The sequence below is a fragment of the Balaenoptera physalus genome (genome assembly GCF_965194825.1).
Source record: "Balaenoptera physalus genome assembly, chromosome: 19".
Classification (NCBI taxonomy): domain Eukaryota; kingdom Metazoa; phylum Chordata; class Mammalia; order Artiodactyla; family Balaenopteridae; genus Balaenoptera; species Balaenoptera physalus.
Window position 1 is genome coordinate 5111232 of NC_138900.1, and position 19456 is coordinate 5130687.

General features: G+C 40.6%; 2 protein-coding genes and 1 pseudogene across 3 annotated transcripts in view; 1 reads left to right on the forward strand and 2 right to left on the reverse strand.

Annotated features, from left to right (window-relative positions):
* Positions 1-12587, forward strand: part of LOC309648238 (heterogeneous nuclear ribonucleoprotein A1-like) — a 64896-nt pseudogene extending 52309 nt beyond the window's left edge. Inside the window, exon 4 of the transcript XR_014268676.1 lies at positions 11195-12587. The product of XR_014268676.1 is annotated as a heterogeneous nuclear ribonucleoprotein A1-like (transcript). The remainder of the gene's footprint in view (positions 1-11194) is intronic.
* The window catches only part of LOC309648134 (zinc finger protein 610-like), a 412471-nt gene that overhangs the window by 159826 nt on the left and 233189 nt on the right, over positions 1-19456 (reverse strand). The window lies entirely within an intron of this gene.
* Positions 1-19456, reverse strand: part of LOC309648189 (uncharacterized protein) — a 284457-nt gene that overhangs the window by 141596 nt on the left and 123405 nt on the right. The window lies entirely within an intron of this gene.

Here is a 19456-nt window from a genome sequence, read left to right on the forward strand (position 1 = left end):
AGACTCTCAACCACTGCGCCACCAGGGAAGCCCCTAATTAATCTTTTAATTACCTGTGAGTTGGGAGAACAGGAGACAAGAGACCTGGGGACCCTCTCTCTTTGAGACTTCCTCACTGAATTCAAATGCCTTTGTAACTGAAGTCCATAACGTCCCCAGTTGCTGGTAAATTTTCCCAGGAGGGGGTCAACTTCTTGACCTTCATACTGAACGCCCAGCGTCCTTTGGATGGTTTCTTGTGAATATTCCTGTTGCGATGCCTCTGCAGACAGATACTTGTGCCTTTTAGCCCTCTTTGCCCGTGTTTGCATGAGGAGAGGTAGAAAAATGGGGAAATTGAAGGGGGCCCTGTAGGGTTCTATAGGCTGGATATGGCAGCAAGGGCGGGCATCAAGATGAGCCCCATGAATGGTGTGTTCACCTGTCCCTTTGGTCTCAAGGGGTTTGTGGCAAGGGATGTGTCAGTTCTGGCTGGAGCACCTGGTATTGGGTTTATAGGTAGTTGTGGGTGCATTGCATGGTTTGAGGTGCCATAGTGTCTTAGCTCAGGTTCCCTGGGACATAGCTGCTGAGACTGAGGTTTCCATGCATTGGTTTATTTGGGTATTTCATGGTTATACCTGAGGACGAATGAAGGCAGTGGATTTAGGCAGAGAAAAACATTTTTCTCCAGTGTTGTGAGAAGTATGGCCTGAGCTGAGCCCACGGGGATCTTTGGGTGCAGGAGGATGGGTGCCTTGTCCTCAGGCTATTCACCTAGAGGGTGTCCTACAGCCTCCACTCCACAGGTGACTTCTCTTGGGTCTTTTGGATGGTCTAGAATCATTGTGCAATTGTTAGAGTAATACAGGGAAAATTTCAGTGATCATGTTGTGAGTTATCTTTGGTATTTTTTAGTATTTTGGGTCCCAAATGAAGAAAGTTTTAGATGCACTGTGAAAGGTACAAAAGAGAATTTGGAATATTTCTGTGGGAGATTTGGGGGCATCACTGGGGCATGTGCACCACTGGAAACATCTTTCTTTTATATATAGTTTTTTGGAGATGACAGTGTCTGGTCTGTGTTCATGGTGAAGGAAAATATATGTAGTTTTCCCTCAGGCGTGATTTATTAGAAGTAGAATGTTTTCTCGTATTTTATAGTAGGATGAGTTGATACAGATTGTATGGAGACTGTGTTGGACCCCATGAGAGTCTGTAAGTTCATTTGAGTCCAGAAGGAAAATTATGAGTACTAAGCTTTGAATGGCAAAAGGTTTTCGTTAGGGATATTCTGCTAGGTATGTGTCTGTGGACACAACTTGAGATGGGCCGTTAAGTTCTCTGATGTAGGGAAAGATTTTTCCAAGAATCAGAGGGCAAGTAGCACCACGGTGATCTGCAGTCCAGAGGTTCATCCTTGGGAAGCTGTAGCTGCTACTTGCTGGCTGCCAGGCCAGTGCTGGTTCCTCTACTCTCCTCTCCCCACCTGTGTGAAAATACACACACACACACACACACACATACACGCACGCACAATACACAGAACAGGGAACCCTTGTGCTTTGTTGGTGGGGATGCAAGTGGTAGGGCTTTTATTGAAGACAGTATGGAGTTTCCTTAATAAAATAGACACAGAACAGGCACACAGTCTATGACACCCACGTCTGGCTAGATACCCAGATGAAATCAAATCATTATAGTGAGGTTAATATTTGTACTCCAATGACTATTATTGCATTATTCAAAACAGCCAAGATGTAGAAAGAACTAAAATGCCTGTTGGCAAATGAATGGATATAGAAAATTTATGTCAGCCGTAAATGATGGCATTGTGACAAAAAAGCAAGGTATTATATATGGAAACTAGAAATGTCAAACTCATAGAGCCATAGAGTATAAAGACTGTTAGCGTGTAAGTCCCAGAGAGATCCTATTTCTAGTCCGCAGTTCCTCAAAGGATGAATATGCATCTTTCAGCCTTTTAGTTTGTCGTCTGTGGGTAGATCACATGGTTTCATCTTATAATATCTGACCTTCAAATCTTGTATTTTGTTTTGCTCTTGTACTGCTCTATCAAGTTGGGGAATGTATACTCTTCTTGATTTCATATTCTCCTAAGTTTGCATGATTTTGCCTCTGAAACTTGTTTTTGAAATACCTAGTCCTAGGGTCTGAAATTTTATCCAGTTTCTCTGCTGTGATAATCCACCCTTAGTTAATGCACAACTTCAGGTGGACTCGCCATCGTGTGGGTTTGCTGGGTAACAGAAATTTCTGATGGAGAACAGTTTCCCTCATATGTTGTAATATTTTCCTGCAGCATACAAAATCACCTTTTCAAGCTATGTAGTGGAGTGGTCAGCATGTTCTAGGGTATGAGACAGAAAGTATCAACAGAGCCTGGCGGATAAGTCTTTCCAAAGGGTTTTTTCTGATTTTGAGGAATATCACAAACCATTTCTCAAGGGCAGTGAGTCTTAGGATGTGTTTATCTATTCCTTCAAGAGACACTATTGGTATTTACTAGGGATTGGGTTGACTCCGTTGATTGCTTTGAGTAGTATTTACATCTAGAAAATATTGACTACCAATTAATGAACTTGGGATATCTTTGCATTGTGTCCTTTCTAATATTTTTCAGCTGTGTTTTTAGTTTACAGTATACAAATCTTTCCCTTTAAATGTCAGCTTATTCCAAGTATTTTACTTATTTCTTTGATGTTATGGTAAATAGAGTTGTTTGTGAATTTCCTTGTTTTTTTTTTTTAAGGAGTGTTTTTTGTTGTTGTTGTTGTTTTTTGCTTTTTGTGCCACACAGCACTGCTTGAGGGATCTCAGTTTCCCAATCAGGGATTGAACCCGGACCACAGCAGTGAAAGCACCAAATCCTAACTACTCGACCACCAGGGAACCAGGGAACTCCCCCTGAATTTCCTTCTTGATTGTTCATTTTTAATTTATAGAAACACAATTGATTTTTATTTGTTGATTTTATCTCTTGTAATTTTTCTGAGTTCCTTCATTATTTCTAGCAGGTTTATTTTGCAGAACTTTCAGGGTTTTCTACATACTAGAACATGTTTGTCAACAGAGATAATTTTGCTTCCTTTTTCTATTTGGATACCTTTTATTTACTTATTTTTTTCTGCCTATGTGTTCCTGCTAGACTTTCTAGTAATTCGTTTTTAGAAACAGTGAGAGCAGATATCCTTGTCTTGTTCCTGATCTTAGAGGAAAATCTGTTGAGTATGATGTTAGCCATGGGCTGTTACTATATGTCCTTAATGTTGAGGAATTTTTGTCTATTTTTAGTTTATTGAGTGTTGTTATCATAAGAGACTGTTGACATTGTCAACTGCTTTTTCTGCATCAGTAGAGATGATCATGTTGTCTTTTTCTTTAATTCTGTTAACATGCTGTTTTACATTGAACGATTTCCATATGTTGAACCATCCTTATTTTTTTTTTTTAAATCAGTGGACACTTTTTTTTTTTTTTTAAACTTTGGGTTTATTTATTTATTTATTTATTTATTTATGGCTGTGTTGGGTCTTCGTTTCTGTGCGAGGGCTTTCTCTAGTTGCGGCAAGTGGGGGGCCACTCTTCATCGCGGTGCGCGGGCCTCTCATTCTCGTGGCCTCTCTTGTTGCGGAGCACAGGCTCCAGATGCGCAGGCTCAGTAATTGTGGCTCACGGGCCTAGTTGCTCCGCGGCATGTGGGATCCTCCCAGACCAGGGCTCGAACCCGTGTCCCCTGCATCAGCAGGCAGATTCTCAACCACTGCGCCACCAGGGAAGCCCCCATCCTTATATTTTAAAAATACATTCCCATTAGCCATGGTATATAATCGTTTTAATGTGCTATTGAGTTGTTAGGTATAATGTGTAGAGTTTTTTCATAGCTTCTTTATATCATTTTGATGTATTCACGTTCTGTAGTAATATTCCCTATTTCATTTGAAATTAGTAGTTTTATTTATTGTGAACAGAGGAGGGACAAATAATTTGTGACAGAAGCTGCAGTATCATATATTGTAATAATTTCCAATTAATTATCACCCTGTGAGATTATACATGTCTGCCCTTTGATATCAAGATTGGCTGCTTGACTTAGGCAACCCTTACTTCCCTTTGAAAGGATTGTACTTCCTTGCCCATTTATGTCTTTTGAGTTCCTGGGCCAATTTGGTGTGAGTAGAATGGCATGTTTCAACCTGAAATCAAAGCTTTCATAGCTTTTATTTGCTTCATATAATCCTGTCTTCTCTCTACTGCAAGAATGGTCTTGGATAGACTGAAATTTTACCCGGAATGACAGAATCAAATTATTGAAAGAAGCAAGAAGTGAATAATGATTGATATAATATGAGGAAGCAGTGTTTCTTGTTGTAAGCCATTGAGAATTCAGGAATATTTGTTACCATAGCAAAACTTGTAGACAGTTAACTGGTACACTCTCAATGACCTTTTCTTTTTCCATACCCATCTTAACCTCCCAAAGTCAAGGTTATAGGTGAGAACTCATTATCTCCAGTAATTACTCCACCTTTAACCGTTGGATTCACTTCCTAAATTATTACCCTTATTCTTTCTCATATATTGCCTCTTGCCATTAGAACATGCATTTATTCTTTTTTAAAACATATTTATTTATTTAGGCTGCGCCATATCTTAGTTGCAGCATGCAGGATCTTCGTTGTGGCATGCGGGATCTTTTAGTTGTGGCATGCGGACTTCTTAGTTGCGGCATGCATGCGGGATCTAGTTCCCCAACCAGGGATGGAACCTGGGCCCCCTGCATTGGGAGCTCAGAGTCTTACCCACTGGACCACAAGGGAAGTCCCGCATTTATTCTTATTTATTTATTTTTAACATCTTTATTGGAGTATAATTGCTTTACAATGGTGTGTTAGTTTCTGCTGTATAACAAAGTGAATCAGCTATATGTATACATATATCCCCATATCCCCTCCCTCTTGTGTGTCCCTCCCACCCTCCCTATCCCACCCCTCTAGGTGGTCACAAAGCACCGAGCTGATCTCCCTGTGCTATGTGGCTGCTTCCCACTAGCTATCTATTTTACATTTGGTAGTGTATATATGTCCATGCCACTCTCTCACTTCGTCCCAGCTTACCCTTCCCCCTCCCTGTGTCCTCAAGTCCATTCTCTACATCTGTGTCTTTATTCCTGTCCTGCCCCTAGGTTCTTCAGAACCTTTCTTTTTTTTTTTTAGATTCCATATGTATGTGTTAGCATATGGTATTTGTTTTTCTCTTTCTGACTTACTTCACTCTGTATGACAGACTCTAGGTCCATCCACCTCACTACAAATAACTCCATTTCTTTTTATGGCTGAGTAATATTCCATTGTATATATGTGCCACATCTTCTTTATCCATTCATCTGCCGATGGACACTTAGGTTGCTTCCAAGTCATGGCTACTGTAAATAGTGCTGCAGTGAACATTGTGGTACATGACTCTTTTTGAATTATGGTTTTCTCAGGGTATATGCCCAATAGTGGGATTGCTGGGTCGTATGGTAGTTCTATTTTTAGTTTTTTAAGGAACCTTCATACTTATTTATTTCTATTGAAGTATAGCTGATGTACCATGTTGTGTTAGTTTCAGATGTACAGTAAAGTGATTCAGATATGTATATTCTTTTTCAAATTCTAATCCATTATAGGATATTACAAGATATTGATTTTAGTTCCCTGTGCTGTACAGTAGGTATTTGTTTTTTGTCTATATAGTGCTGTATATCTGTTAATCCCAAACTGTAATTTATTCCTCCCTCACTTTCCCCTTTGGTAATGATAAGTTTGTTTTCTTTGTTTTTGAGTTTATTTCTGTTTTGTAAATAAGTTCATTTGTATAGTATATTCATTTGTTTTTAATTCAGTTACAAATATATTACGTTCATTGTCTAACTACCCTTAAAGGACTTTGTGCTTTCAGTTATAAAACTTCCAACTGGTTTATCATGATCAAGTATTTGTAAATAATCTCACTGAAATTGCCCTATTTCATGGTGCTGCCTTCATCTGAATGAGGAAGCCTCGGAACTGGATGAGCTCAGTTAAGACTAAATTTTGGTCTGAAAATATCCTCTAGGATTTTGTTCAGTTTATGGTTCATAGACTTCTGACTTGGTGATTCAGAGCAACATATTTCAGCACTTAATGATTTCTCTTGTATGTGACAGGGAGAGTCACAACACAGGCACAACGAGTATGACGGGTCCTTCAATGCCATTCAAAGTCATAAACGCTAAGGTTCCTGGGCAAGTTTGTTATTACCAGTATTAGTTTAAATTTTCGAATATTCCTTTATTCAAATATAACACGTGTATTTATTATTTTTTGAATTTCGCTTGATGTCATATTACGGAGTGAAAATGTTAGACAAACTCTGTAACTTGAAAATAGCAAAGGTTAAAGAGCTCCTTTTCTTCTTTTGTGCTAAAGGAAACAGCTTACTTAGCTAAGAACTACACCTCCCTGTCAATTTCAATGACTCATGATAGCTCCCTTGTTTCCTTAGGAACCAGCCAGATAGGAATACTCCAGATTCCCAGCCTCAGTGTCGTCCTCAGTTGTCCTCAGTGATCACTGGGTACAATGACCGTTACCATGATTTAATCAAAATTTAGTATGCTTTTCTCCTCTCCCAAGGTCACTATTTTAGACCGCTTTTGAGCATTGTAATTCAGAACAACAGCACTGCCTGAACATCTCCTCCAAGTAGGAGACTTTAGTGTAAAACATCCCCTGAGAATGTAGCCTCAGGCCACCTAATCATCCACTCTTCCATATGGGGGCTTTCCTACCTTGTTGACCTCTCGGTGTAAAAGAAAAGCTGTTCGTTGGTCTGACTTTTGAGGCTTTACAGATTTTTATGGTTGGAGTGTTCCCTATATTGTAATAACTCTTTGGAATAAAATCTATCCTTACCTAAGTTTGACGGTGGTAAAAATTTCAGTCATTCAATCTAGACTCAAAAATATATATACTTAAAAATTTTCTAGGACACGGTTTGAAAGCCTGCATATATATATTTCAAACTATATCTTTTTTTTTACATTCTTGAATCGTTCATAATTTGCATTTGTTACATTATGATATACAGGGTGACATATCAATATCTTCCTGTGATTTAGGAAATTTCCTTTTTTCTTGTGAATTTGTTCAGTTTGATGCGTTGTTAATTATACAAGCAATAAAACTCCCCATTCAAAAAAATGATTCATGACTTTCCCCTATAATTGGCTTCTCCTCTTCTGTTCTGTGTTTAATGAAAAGTTCCACCGCCAACTCATTTCCTTGTGTGGAATCATGGAAGTCCATGCTGAAATGTCTTTTTTGCCAACATCGCTAGTGAGCAATATTGTATAATACAGAGTAATCTACCTAATAAAGTTCACAAAATTTATTTGAGTCACTGCATCTTTTAAAAATGTGAGGGACTTCCCTGGCGGTCCAGTGGTTAGGACTCCTCGCTTTCACTGCCATGGGCCTGAGTTCAATCCCTGGTCAGGGAACTAAGATCCTACAAGCCACACAGGGTGGCAAAAAAAAAAAAAAAAAAGTGACGTATCTTCTTGTATTCGTATGTGTGCTATACCAGGACATTCTGCTCATCTTACCTGAAAATATTTTAAATACGCTAAGTTCCGTATCTAAACATCATCATATTTCAATTTATTCCCATGTCTGTATGGATGAAATGTTTCACATGCACAGATGTGATAAAACACACATAGTAGTAGATGTTATCTAACAGATAGTGCCTTAAAAATATTGAGGGCTGAAATGAAGTTATTGCATATTTGATAATCTAGTTTTACTTTCTTAGGGTTCATATTAAAGAGAATATATCTCCTTACTAAATATCCTTAGAAACATTGCAACTTAATTATTCTTTACATGGAAATAAATCCCAGCGTCTTCTGAAGACTATATGTTTTACAGATTTTGTTATCCACATTTGACAGAACTTTTAGAAGTAGAAAATAAAGAGCTAAAATATATTACAATTTAAAAATAAGATGTGAAACTTTCCAATTACCTGTATAATGGACGTATAGTCAATTTGAAATTACATTGTGTAGTTATTATATATTTAAGTATTTTTCATAAACAAGTTTTTGTGAAAGATGCTTAAAGGTAATTAAGTGTGGGATAGAGGAAGTATTTTAAAGAATAATGCAGTTATTCTTATGGTGGTAGTTATTTCAATATATGTAAATCAGAACATTATGCTGTATACCTTAAACTCATACAGTGATGTATGCCAAGTATGGCTCAATAAAACGGGGGAAATGTGGTTTTAAATTAATTAGTTAATTTATTTTATTATTTTTGGCTGTGTTGGGTCTTCGTTTCTGTGTGAGGGCTTTCTCTAGTTGTGGCAAGCGGGGGCCACTCTTCATCGCGGTGCGAGGGCCTCTCACTATCGCGGCCTCTCTTGTTGCGGAGCACAGGCTCCAGACGTGCAGGCTCAGTAGTTGTGGCTCACGGGCCCAGTTGCTCCGCGGCATGTGGGATCTTCCCAGACCAGGGCTCGAACCCGTGTCCCCTGCATTGGCAGGCAGATTCTCAGCCACTGCGCCACCAGGGAAGGAAAATGTGGTTTTAAAAGGCAAATTAAACACTTTAGCAACAAGCAGGAACTGTAATAGGGAAGAACACTTTGTATTCCATGACAAGTTCATCACTGAAGGCATGTTGCCTAGAAGCTTAAATTATACATAATGACCCGTCTCTGTGAACCCTGCCTCCCGGGTCATGAGCGTTAAGCTAAAATACCTTTGTTTAGCTCAAAGGAAACCCCCTGACCAGGCCCACCTGTGAATGACTGCAGGGAGGAAGAAATTAACACATTCCCCCTCTGGAGGCTGATGGGAACCAGGAAGTGTTCGACTTTACTGCCTCCCCTTTTAGTAAAAAAGGAGCCTGAATTCTAACTCAGGCAAGATGGTTCTTTTGGGGGGGGGGGGCATGAGCCTACCATCTTCTTGGTTTGCTGGCTTTCTGAATAAAGTCGTTATTCCTCGTCCCAACAACTTGTCTTTCGATCATTGGCCTGTCATGTTGCAAGCAGTACGAGCTACGTTAGACTCGGTGACAAATTTTGGTGAAGCCAGCCAGGAGCCTTGCTGCTCGTGGCCAGCTGGCCCCGGTTGGGGGATTTTCGGGTAAGCCCCTACAGCTGCCAGGACCACTTGCCCTGAGGATCTGCCCTCCAAAATTCCCTGCTGGCAGTTGGAGCAAGGAATCGACATTTGAGAGCCGACAGGCTCCATATGGTAGGGTAAGTCGCTCCTGTGTGTACAGCCGGGAACATTATTTCCTCTCCGTTTGGGGCTTTTTCTCTGGAATAAGCCAATTTATTTTGTATTTGAGCGGGGTACCCTGCTGGAGAGAGGAAAGAGTTGTTGGACTTCTACCCAATTTGTGAACGGGTTCATTGGTTTCTCTGGATGCTAGCATTTGTTTGTGTTTTGTTTGTCTTGAAAAGGGGGGGATGTTTCAGCTATCCCCAAATAAAGTCCTCTGAGGCACATTTTGGATAACGGATCTGATTATAGCTATGAGCCCATGGGTAAGAGGAAGATGTTATCTTATTGTAACAATGTGTGGCCACAGTACCTGTTAGGATCTCCATTGGGGGTGTAGAAAGGGTTATCTTGGGACCCTGTGCACCATGTACTGCTACTCTTGCTGTGTTAATTACATCGTTTGTGGTCTCCTGTGTTGTTGATATATGTAAAACCCCAAGACCAAACTTGGGGGTTTATTTAGGATTTTCTGTCTGTTCTTTGGGCTTTTTGTTTCATTTAGTGTGGTACTGTTTCTCCATTTACAGCCAAATCAGTTTGTGGTACTTAAAACTTTTACTGATATCAAATGGAGGAAAAGAACAGGAAAAAACCTGTCCTTGTCCAAGAGTGGGACATTCTGATGAAGAAGAGAAAGCTTCCACTTGGTTCCTAAAATCACCAAAGGCTACAAATAGAAATAGAAGTGTCTCTTCCACCATAAATACTATTAAAAGGGTTTAGCTATGTAGACAGGTGACCTTGATTTGTCCCATCTGCCAGAAGCCCAATTTGAATCCAGCCTCTTTATAACTGATGGGTTTTACGTGGTTGTACCTGATTCATGGCTAAAATTTTGCAATGGGAACTATGAGGTCCCTGTGTTTGTGTGTTTGTACATGTGTTATAGAAGTATGGCATTGCCAAAATTAATTTTAAAAGAGCTCTATTTAATTGGCTTAAAGGGAATTAAGTGCTTATATAAATACTCAAAGAAACTGGCCAGAATGAGTTTCAGGTTCACATGATGTAGGAAATACTCAATATTGAATTAATATCTGGTGTTAAAAAGTCAGCTTAAGCTCGTTGGTTTGATACAGTTTAGAGTCATCAACATTAAGTATAATACTTTCATTGTACCTGGGTTTACTAGAAGTCAAATACATTACTCCTGTTACAGAGTTTGTCAGCAAGAAAAATAATAATGAGACAAAGCTTTTAAGTAAATAAAATAGAGGCAAATGAAGTAGAGAGTTCTGGGGTATACTATATGGGAATAATGTTTTGAGAATGTCTATATAGGATAGTCTCTCCAGATTTTCATAAATTGAAACTAAGTTCTAAGATTGAACTTAATTAAGAAAATAAATCTTAAAGTGGTACAAAACCTCAATTTCATTCTCTAAGAGAACAAATTGTTTCTTCAAATATTGAACTGCTTTTGGTAATAGATTATGAGTTTCTTTAAGTGATCTGTATTTACCATTGAGATCTCTTCCACTGGTTAAAACTTTTTGATATTTTTGACAAACTTCCCAAAGATCAAGTTCTAAATGGGGTTCATTTGACCTCTGGCTGACTTGGGGGTTTTCTGGAGGGTCCCTGGAACACCTCAAATTATTTGTTTTCTCTCCATCTCAGAGAGAGGAATATTAAACTAATTGGGCTTATTTGGTGTGTCGAAAGCATGGGAGACATTGTCAAATGAGTGATAAACTTCTTAGATTGTTATCATATGGGTAAACGTTATCAATATACATATTTTAGAAATTATATGGCACTCCTAAAATCCTGGTATATCCTGGTAAATGATGCCAGTCATAATTTTAGTAATTAAGTGGTTTGTCACAGCAGTAATTAAGTTTCTGTTCAATTGCATCGTAATCCCAGTTGTTGGATCCCAAATCAAAAAGGCACCCGTTGAGATTACTCCTCTCTGCCCTTGGATGCCGCCGAGTCAGCATCGTTGACGTCTCCCCACTCCACCGCCATCGTGTCTAAGTCAGAGTCTCACAAAGAGCCCGAACAGCTGCGGAAGCTCTTTATCGGAAGTTTGAGCTTTGAAACAACTGATGAGAGTCTGAGGAGCCATTCTGAGCATGGGGAGCGCTCACAGATTGTGTGGTAATGAGGGATCCAAACACCAAGCGCTCCAGAGGCTTTGGGTTTGTCACATATGCCACCGTGGAGGAGGCCATGGAGGCAAGGCCACACAAGGCGGATGGAAGAGTTGTGGAACCAAAGAGGGCCGTCTCAAGATTCTCAAAGACCTGGTGACCACTTAATCGTGAAAAAGAGTTTTGTTGGTGGCATTAAAGAAGATGCTGAAGAACATCACCTAAGAGATTATTTTGAACAGTATGGGAAAACTGAAGTGACTGAAATCATGACTGAGCAAGGTAGTGGCAAAAAGAGAGGCTTTGCTTTCATAACCTTTGATGACCATGACTCTGTAGACAAGACTGTTGGTCAGAAATACCACACGGTGAATGGCCACAACTGTGAAGTAAGGAAAGCCCTATCTAAGCAAGAGATGGCTAGTGCCTCATCCAGCCAAAGAGGTCAAGGTGGTTCTGGAAACTTTGGCGGTGGTCACGGAGGTGGTTTTGGTGGGAATGACAGCTTTGGTCATGGAGGAGACTTCAGTGGCCGAGGTGGCTTTGGTGGCAGCCGTGGTGGCGGTGGATATGGTGGCAGTGGGGATGGCTATAATGGATTCGGTAACGATGGAAGCAATTTTGGAGGTGGTGGAAGCTACAATGATTCTGGCAATTACAACAACCAATCTTCAAATTTTGGACCCATGAAAGGAGGAAACTTTGGAGGCAGAAGTGCTGGCCCCTGTGGTGGTGGAGACCAATACTTTGCCAAACCACAAAACCAAGGTGGCTGTGGTGGTTCCAGCAGCAGCAGGAGCTATGGCAGGGGCACAAGGTTTTAACTACTGCCAGGAAACAAAGCTTAGCAGGAGAGGAGAGTCAGAGAAGTGACAGGGTAGCTCCAGGTTACAACAGATTTGTGAACTCAGCCAAGCACAGTGGTGGCAGGGCCTAGCTGCTACAAAGAAGACATGTTTTAGACAATACTCATGTGTGTGGGGAAAAAAACTCGAGGACTGTATTTGTGACTAATTGTATAACAGGTTATTTTAGTTTCTGTTCTGTGGAAAGTGTAAAGCATTCCAACAAAGGGTTTTAATGTAGATTTTTTTTTTTGCACCCATGCTGTTGATGGCTAAATGTAATATAGTCTGATCATGACGCTGAATAACTGTGTTTTTTTTTTTTAAAATGTGCTGTGTAGGGCTTCCCTGGTGGCGCAGTGGTTGGGAGTCCGCCTGCCAATGCAGGGGACACGGGTTCGTGCCCCAGTCCGGGAAGATCCCACATGCCGTGGAACGGCTAGGCCCGTGAGCCACAACTACTGAGCCTGCGCGTCTGGAACCTGTGCTCCGCAACAGGAGAGGCCGCGATAGTGAGAGGCCCGTGCACCGCGATGAAGAGTGGCCCCCACTCGCCGCAACTGGAGAAAGCCCTCGCACAGAAACGAAGACCCAACGCAGCCAAAAATAAATAAATAAATAAATTAAAAAAAAAAAAAAAAAATGTGCTGTGTAAAGTTAGTCTACTCTGAAGCCATTTTGGTAAACTACCCCAACAGTGTGAACTTAGAATTCCTTCAGGGTGATGCCAGGTTCCATTCAAAATTTATTTACAACCTGGTTTGGTGGAGAAGCTATTGTCTTCAGAAACCTTGGTGTAGTTGAACAGACAGTTACTGTGTTGTGACCTAGAGTTCATCATTAAAAGAGTCACCCAAGCAAAGTCATGGAGTTTTTTGGATATTAATATGATTGTTAATTGGACGATTGGGATTGACATGTATACACTGATGTGTGTAAAATTGATGACTAATAAGAACCTGCAGTATAAAAAAACAAACAAACAAAACAACTAATACTAAACTTTCATTGGGTTATTTGTATGGAAATATGTTAATATAAATGTTTCAGACATTACATGAAATTTCTAAAAATCTTATATTTGTATTTGTATGGAAATATGTATGGAAATATGTTAATATACATGTTTCAGACATTACATGAAATTTCTAAAAATCTTATATGTTCTGGTATAATGTTATAAGTCATAATCCTAGTTATTACTTTAAAATGTATATCTCAGAAATAATGCAATTGACAAGGAAATTTAGTTATTATGAACTTTCATCAAATCTTTAACCGTGGTCATTTTTAAGTCTTTTGTCATTTACAGACAGTTCTGGGTGTACTCTGATGCTTTTGCAAATATGTTCCTATAAAAGGGTTTCATCTTCAAGAAATTCATGGAAAAGACTCTGACAAGTACAGGTTTCTGGTAACTGACTGTACTGCTGAACTGAATGAATAAGCATTTTCAGAACTCTAATGAAAAACTGATGAACTCATAAAAGAGCTAACAAAAGATCAAGATGAAAAAAGAAAATTAATTACATGGGACTGAGTGAACTGATGAGGATGAGTATAATTTTTGTGACTTTCTGTTTCAATTAAAAAAAAAAAATCCCACAAGGACTCAGAGGCAAAGAATATACAAATCAATTTTCACTGCAAAGTAAAGGAGCTGTTACAGTAGAGGATTACTGGACTGAATGTCAATATTATGACATAGTATGAGTGTGTTTCGTGTTTGGTAATTGCAATCATTGTTGCTTTTGTTGTGGTCATCCATGTACAATGCTTGGTGTCAGTCTATCTCTTGTAAAAATAAAATACAGTGTGTGTGTGTGTGTGTGTGTGTGTGTGTGTGTGTGTGTGTGTGTGTGAAAAATAAATAAATAAATTAAAAAAAAGAGATTACCCTGAACAGAGGGCAGGGCCAGATGATACACGGCCTTGAGAGATGGCAACCGAGGAAGCACCTTAGAAATGATGTGATCATTTCTGCCTCTTCTCTCTTGCACTATTCCAATAAAAACTTTCACCCCCATCATTTTCAAATGCCATGTTCTGCCCCCTAAGCCAGCTTTATCCTCCGCTTAGGACCCAGCCAGACAATGTCCTTCACACCTAAATCAGAGCCCGGTGAGTAAATGATTCACCCTACTCAAATTATTCCCAGCACCCTGAAACTTCTTTTCCCTTCCAGCCCCACCGCGGCCTCCCCATCCAAATTAACATGGAACTTTCTAAGACACTTTGTTATGGATTCCCCACAGGGGTGACAACCATTGGTAACCTGGCCCCGTTGTTAGATATCATACAATTTTTTTTTTTTAAAGAAATTCAAAAAAAATATATGATTGTTGGCACATCCTGTGCAATATATCTAAATTGAATTATGGTACCAGGTAAAGTTATAGATGGGAATGAAGCTTGTGTATCATCCATTATCATGTGTAATCAATAAATGATTTAATACCCTCTTAAAAAGAAATTCACCCTTTTAATGGTTATATGATCAATTGTTATCTGTAGTTTTACAGTGGCTGTTGAATGACTCTATAGCTATTTTGTGAAAAAGCAGGGAAGAATGATGAAATCCTTTATGCGCAAGTGTTGGTACTATTATCAGGGAAGGTACGAAAAGGCAGGGAATGAGAGCGAGGCTGTGTTGCTCCAAACCTTAACTCCTCTGGCCGAGCCAGGTGTCCCAGCTGCTCTGGCAATTATGCCACCCCGTCCACCACTTTCTGTTCCCATCCAGCCCCTATTCCTTACACTGAGGCCCAGGACTTCCCCTCCTTATAGGGGTCAGTTAGAAAATCCTGTGTTTAGTTTCAGGGGTACGGGGACTTGGCCTGGTATTGCCATCTAAGACCCGACAGGGCACCCAATTTGGACCAGGAGCCGTATCCCGGACGGGCAGTTTCCCTTACGCCGTTATCTCACAGGGGGCCTAAATGCAAATGAATAGCCGGCTGGGTTTCTCAGGCTTGTTTAATTGGAAAGATTGCAGTCCTCATAAGATCGCAGCCCTCCTTATAGGGAGGATCCCCTACACCTGAAGCCCACTTGGAAGCACCCACAGCTGAACCAAGGTGGGACCCCCAGTGAGGGAAGAAGGCCCTTATTAGAACACTACTCATTAGCGCACCTTGGCAGGGCCTTGCAAAGGGAAACCAGAGCAAAAGCGTTTGAGCAACAGTCAAGAAATTCAGCAAAACAAATGAAGACCTCTCTGAAATTTTGGAAAGGATTTATCAGGCCTACAGACGTCATACTAATGCAGATCCTGAGGCCCCTGAAAATATTAGAATGGTACATTTGAGCTTTTGGGGCAAAGTGCCTCCGATATCAGGAGAAAGTTGCAAAAATTAGATGGTACATTTGGAATGAACCCTCCTCAACTGGTAGATGTTGCTTTTAAAGTGTTCAACAGGGAACAACAACAGAAAAATGAAGATGCAAAACGACACGCCACTCTTTTGGCAGTGGCATTGGATTCCCGGAAGGTGAGTAACCTGAAGAGAGGTGAGCGCCCACTGGGGAAGGAACAGTGTGCTTACTGGAGGGAGGGGGAACGCTGGAGAAGATTGCCCTCGGCTAAAACAGAAGAACAATAAAAGACAAGAACCTCTCCTATGGTAGAAAGGCAGGAACACTGAATGAAGAGGCCCAGGGGCTCCCTTGGACTTGAGGCACCTAATTCCCCACAGAAGTCGGGGGTGAAGTTGACAGTGGGGAATGAGCTGATTAACTTTCTGATAGACCTCACCCTGAAGTTTTTCCACCAGAATAGCTTGACATCAGAGTCCCACCAGAACACGCTTTAAGCCTACAGATGGGGCTCATGAAAATCCCTGGAAAGGAGACGGAGCTCTTTCCCGCAGGGTCTTAAAAATAACCCAAAGACTGCTGTCAGACCTCCACAGACGGGGACTCAACACAGGAAACTGCCCCACCCAGGACTGAAAAACAGACTTTCCTCAAATGCCTTGAACTGCAAGAAATTTCAGATAACCTGCTAGTGTTTGTGTGGACACTTTTTCAGGATGGGTGGAAGCATATCCCACGGACAGAAAATCTCTGAAGTGGTTAAAGCCCTTCTAAGGGATATTACCCCCTGATTTGGAAGAAGGCATTAAAACTACATTCTTCCTGGAGACCATAATCAACAGGAAAAACCAAGAAAATGAATCATGCATTAAAAAGGAACGTCGCTAAAACATGTCAAGAGACACTGAACTTGGGATAAGGCCTTGCCAGTTGCGCTGCTACGGATCAGTGGCTCCCAGAAGCGGGCTTAAATTAAGCCCCTTTAGAATACTGCATGGCAGGCCATTGCAGGTGTGTGCCCAGGCAGGAGAATCTATAAATGCTAAAGACCTAGCGGTGGCCAATCCCATTAAAACTGTGGGCGCTATTTATTCATGAGTTTACCTCCAACAGGTCTGCCCATCCAACCGAAGTAGACGGGAATTCCATCGCCATTGCCCATTGGAGAAGGGGCAACCAATTTGTTTAATTGTGTCCAAAGAAATAGCACCAGAATTTAGTATATGTATTAAACTGGAACCAAAACCCCAAGTTCAGTTACGAATTAGACAAGAAACTGCTAAGAGGTTTCATCAGGTTTAAATAGTTGTAGATAAAAAGGACTAACTAAAGATTCTAAGGAATATTCCTCACCTCCCGTTCAGCAGAAGGGTCTTCATTCCTTTTCCCACAAGATTGTGGGATGGAAATTGACAGTGGGGAATTGTAATAGGGAAGAACACTTTGTATTCCATGACGAGTTCATCCCTGAAGGCATGTTGCCTAGAAGCTTAAATTATACATAATGGCCCATCTCTGGGAACCCTGCCTCCCAGGTCATGAGCGTTAAGCTAAAATACCTTTGTTTAGCTCAAAGGAAACCTCCTGACCAGATCCACCTGTGAATGACTGCAGGGAGGAAGAAATTAACACATTCCCCCTCTGGAGGCTGATGGGAACCAGGAAGTGTTTGACTTTACTGCCTCCCCTTTTAGTATAAAAGGAGCCTGAATTCTGACTCAGGCAAGATGGTCCTCTGGGGGGCATGAGCCTACCATCTTCTTGGTTTGCTGGCTTTCTGAATAAAGTCGCTACTCCTTGTCCCAACAACTCGTCTTTTGATCATTGGCCTGTCATGTGGCAAGCAGTAGGAGCTTAGACTCAGGAACAAAAGAACAGTGTAATTTATATCAGTTTTTGAAAATGTATTGCTCTTTTTAAAGCAGTGGTTAGTAAAAATGTTTTTAATTTAAAAATTAAAAAAGAGGAGACCGAGGACAAAGGAAGGAGACACAAGACTGGAGTGACCTCAGCTGGGGGCGGGGTTTCACAGCGTTGGGTGCTGCAGAGAGGTAGTCAGCAGGAGCAGGGGCTGTGTACATCATCAGAGGCATTTTTTATTTTATTGTTTTTATTGACGTATAGTTGATTTACAATCTTGTGCCAATCTGCTGTATGCCAAAGTGACTCAGTTATACACATATAGACATTCTTTTTTTATATTCTTTTCCATTACAGTTTATCACAGGATATTGACTCTAGTTCCCTGTGCTGTAGAGTAGGACCTTGTTGTTTATCCCTCCTATATATAATAGTTTACATCTGCTAATGCCACACTCCCAGCCCTTCCCTCTCCCACCCCCCTCCTCCTTGGCAACCACAAGTCTGTTCTCTATGTCTGTGAGTCTGTTGCTGTTTCATAGATAGGTTCATTTGTGCCATAGTTTAGATTCCACATGTAAGTGGTATCACATGGTATTTGTCTTTCTCTTTCTGACTTACTTCACTTAATAATCTCTAGTTGCATCCATGTTGCTGCAGTCATCAAAGGCATTTTAGAAGAGGCTCTGCTTGCCATAGCTTCTGGCAGCGTTGCTTCCTACAGTGGAAAGAAGAATGTTGTTGATGGGAATTCCCAAAGTTAGGCTAAAGTGGGGGTGAAGTAACTTTTCTAGGTGAAGAGGTGATCTTTTTTTTTTTTTTGATTTTTATGTGTGTGTTTTGTTATATATTAGTCTCTTAAATCAAATAGAAGACAAAAAGTGGAGCTACAAACCAAAGTTACAACAGTACTAGCTTTTCTCGTCGCCTGTCTGTCTACTTTTACCAGAGGTCTTTATTTCTTCATAAGGCTTTGAGCTACTGTCCAGGGTCCTTGACTCCAACCTGAAGAACTCCCTGTGGCAGGCGGGTCTGGTGGTTAAGAACTCTCTCAACTCTTGATTAACTGGGAATGTCTTGATTTCTCCCTCATTTTCGAAGGAAAGTTTTGCTAGATACAGGATTCTTGGTTGACGGTTTCTTTCCTTCAACACTTCAAGTACATTGAGTCATGCCATCTGGCCTCCGAGGCTCCTGATGAGAAATATGCTCAATGACCTTCCTGGCAAACCTTCTCTCAGCTTCATAGACTTTCATAATGTACCGTATCATGTCTTATGCAACAGAACATTTTGTATAGTATCGTGAAGTCAGTTAAGTTGTAACGTTATTTTGAGACCAGAATTTAAGGAAAAGGAATTGAACATTTCAAGTGTAGACATTATGAGGTCTCTAAAATTATTACACATTTTCAAACTAGAAATAAAAAGGCCACTGAAGTATCCTGCAGATTTTTATTTATAACAAAGTGAATACCAATATCTAATAACACACGTAAAGAAAAATTTCTTTGGGATCCTTTTTCCTAAGTGTAAAGGGGCCTTGAACTCAAAAAGTGAGAAAACCACTGTGGTGTATCCCCAGCGGTGATGGGTCCATTTCTTGCTCTGACCTCAGAGTGCACCATTGTGATGTACTTCACAAAGCCCTATGAAAGAGAAAGGTGGGCCCAGGTTTTTGGTCCTTAGAGCCCAGGAAGCTGCTTTTGGTGACCTGACGGCCTTGGACCTACAGTTAGCTTGTGTTTTCCTTGTTTCTGCCATTTTGTTGATTTTCGTTTCTCCTTTCTCTACTCTTTTTTATTTGTGTCATTGTTCTTTCTACAGTTAGCATAGTGAGTATTGTTGGTAGAGTTAATACTTGATTAGCATAGTTAGTGTAGTTAGTACTAGTTAGGGCTGTTGGTACAGTTAGCGTAGTTAGCGTTGTTAGTAGAGACAGCACACTTAGCCCTGTTAGTACAGTTAGCATTGTTAGTTAGCGTAGTTAGCGTTGCTAGGTAGTGCTGTCAGTCA